Source organism: Notamacropus eugenii, chromosome 4, assembly GCF_028372415.1.
Source record: "Notamacropus eugenii isolate mMacEug1 chromosome 4, mMacEug1.pri_v2, whole genome shotgun sequence".
In the NCBI taxonomy this organism is placed as follows: Eukaryota; Metazoa; Chordata; class Mammalia; order Diprotodontia; family Macropodidae; genus Notamacropus; species Notamacropus eugenii.
In genome coordinates, this window is record NC_092875.1 from 455,545,849 (window position 1) to 455,549,075 (window position 3,227).

General features: G+C 43.0%; 1 pseudogene; it reads left to right on the plus strand.

The window, feature by feature from the left end:
- The first annotated feature begins 450 nt into the window (after positions 1-450).
- Positions 451-2,375, plus strand: LOC140501984 (xaa-Pro dipeptidase pseudogene; annotated as a pseudogene).
- The last annotated feature ends 852 nt before the right edge of the window (positions 2,376-3,227 follow it).

The window sequence follows — 3,227 nt, forward strand, 5'->3', positions numbered from 1 at the left end:
TCAAGAAATTATCAAGGAAAACTGACCTGATATTCTGGAAAGAGACTGTAAAAAAGGCTTTGAGAGAATCCACCACTCATTTTAATGAAAGAGACTCCAAAATACAAACTCCATGGGAATATTACAGCCAAATTTCAGAATTATCAAGGCAAGGAAAAAAAGAATTGCAAGTGTCCAAAAAAAAAAAACCAAAAAAAAAAATTATTCAAATTCTAGGGAGCCTCAATCAAGATTATACAGCACTTAGAAGTCATAACATTAAAGGATTAGAGGTCATGGAACATAATATTCCAGAAGGCAAAGCAGCAAGTACTATAATGAAGAATCACCTATGTAGTGAAATTTGCATTAATATTTCATGGGGATTGGGGGAGTTCATTTAACTAAGTAGGAGGATTTCAAGACTTTATAAGAAGACAGAATTGAACAAAAATATGATCTCCAGAGAGCACGTGACGAGTGACTACAGCTCTGGGCTAACATGGCTGAGGCCGGAGGACCTGTATTTTGGCTGGGGAATGAAACCTTGAGAGTACCACGGGCCCTTTTCTCCTTGAACAGGAAGCGTCTATGTGATCGTTTAAGGAAGAACTCAGCTGTGCAGAAAGGTTCTTTGGTCCTCCTGCAGGGAGGGGAGGAGAGTAACAGGTACTGCACGGACACTGGGGTTCTGTTCCGGCAGGAATCCTTCTTTCACTGGACTTTTGGTGTCACAGAGCCAGGCTGCTTTGGAGCCATTGATGTCGACTCTGGGAAATCTACCCTGTTTGTTCCCAGACTTCCTGAAAGCCATGCCACCTGGATGGGAAAGATTCACTCCCGTGAGCACTTCAAGGAGAAGTATGCTGTGGATGATGTGCAGTATTCAGATGATATAGCCAAGGTCTTGGCTTCAATGACTCCATCAGTTCTTCTCACCCTGCGTGGTGTTAATACTGACAGCGGCAGTGTCTCCCGGGAGGCTTCCTTTGAAGGCATCAGCCAGTTTAAAGTCAACAACACTATTCTTCACCCAGAAATTGTGGAGTGCCGTGTGATTAAGACTGACATGGAGTTAGAGGTTTTGCGGTATACCAACAAAGTCTCCAGTGACGCCCATAAGGAGGTCATGAAAGCAGTAAAAGTGGGAATGAAGGAATATGAGTTGGAAAGCCTCTTTGAACACTACTGCTATTCCCGTGGTGGGATGCACCATAGTTCCTACACATGCATCTGTGGCAGTGGAGAGAATGCTGCCGTCTTACACTATGGACATGCTGGAGCCCCAAATGACAAGACAATTCAAGATGGAGACCTGTGCTTGTTTGACATGGGAGGTGAATATTACTGTTTCTCATCTGATATCACCTGCACCTTCCCTGCTAATGGGAAATTCACTCCTGACCAAAAGGCCATCTATGAAGCTGTACTGAGATCTTCCCGGGCTGTCATGAATGCCATCAAACCAGGAGTATCCTGGCCTGACATGCACCGTCTGGCTGACCGAGTCCACCTGGAGGAGCTCACTCGCATCGGTATCCTGACTGGCAATGTGGAAGACATGGCTAAGGTCCACCTGGGTGCTGTATTCATGCCTCATGGACTCGGGCACTTCCTTGGAATTGATGCGCATGATGTTGGTGGCTACCCTGAGGGTGTGGAGCGTATCGATGAGCCAGGCCTGAGGAGCCTGCGGACAGCCCGCAGTCTGGAGCAGGGGATGGTGCTGACTGTGGAGCCAGGCATTTACTTCATTGACCACCTCCTAGACCAGGCCTTGGCTGACCCTGCACAGGCCTGCTTCATCAATAACCACATCCTGCAGCGTTTCCGAGGCTTTGGCGGGGTTCGCATTGAGGAGGATGTGGTGGTGACTGCCAGTGGTATGGAGCTGTTGACTTGTGTGCCTCGAACCGTGGAGGAAATAGAAGCGTATATGGCAGACTCCAACAAGGCCTTCGCCCCTTTTCCTACCCAAAAGGAGTAGAGCCTGGGGATTTCCAGCCCACTCCCTCCTCTGAAATGAGATAATCCATGGGGAGTCGCTGCCTCACATTTATGGCTTCTTACAAAATCACATAGCAAATCATGATATTAAGTACCAGCGCCTTATTACTAGAATACCAAGTTTTCTCTGGATAGTTAATCTGCCCTTCCAAGAATGCAATCCCAATTCCTTGGGGATGGGGGATAGGGAATAAATGGTGATCTAAAAGAAAATATACACAGCCATACCAGACAAATGTTTCAGTACATGCTGAGAAGACAGGATTGTTTTCTCAGGAAAGATACATTCCTGATTTTTTCTTTCTCAAAAATCAGCACTTTTTCCTCAGTCTTTCCTGTTCCAGTCCAAATCTGCATTAAAATTTTATTTCCTTAAAAAAAAAAAAAAATATGATCTCCAATATGAAGACTCAAGAAAAGACTCCAAAAGCAAAAAGGGGAAAGAAAACATAAGGGATTCAAAAGAGCTTAATTGTTTACATTCCTTCATTGAGAATTAAGCTTGTAATTCTTAAAAAATATTACAGTATAACAGTATAATTAGAAGGAATATACTTAGACAAAGAGTACAGGTATAAAGTGAATTTGAGGGAATGACAAAAATAATTAAGGGATGAGAAACAGGAGTACACTAAGTGAAAATGAGTAGAAAAGAATGGGGTAAGCTATTTCACATGAAGAGGCAGGAAAGACCTACTACAGTGGAAGGCAAGATGGAAGGGTGTGTGATGAACATTGCTTGAAATTTACTTTCACCAGTATTGGCTCAAAGATGGAATGATATGCACAATCAGTTGAATACAGAAATTTATCTCACCAAGCAGAAAAATAGGAGGGAAGATGAATAGATAAAGGCAGGGTGGGGAGAGGAAGACTGACGGAAAAGAGAGCAGGTGGGAGAGGTGTTTGACAGATGGAAAACATTGTCCTGGGGTGAAAGGGTGAAGAGAGAGAAAAGACAATGAGAAAGAAATATAGAGTAGAGTGAAATATACTGTTAGTAATCATGACTCTGAATATGAATGTGAATGGAATGAACTCTTCAAAAAAAACAGAAGCAGATAGCAAAGAGAATGAAAACCTCGAATCCTATAATATTGCTTTTTTACAAGAAGCACATCTGAAGCAGAGAGACATACAGAAACTAAAGATAAGGGCTGGAGCACAATCTATTATGTCTCAATTGAAGTAAAGAAAAGACACAGCGGTAGCAATCCTTATCTCAATCTAAGCAAAAGTAA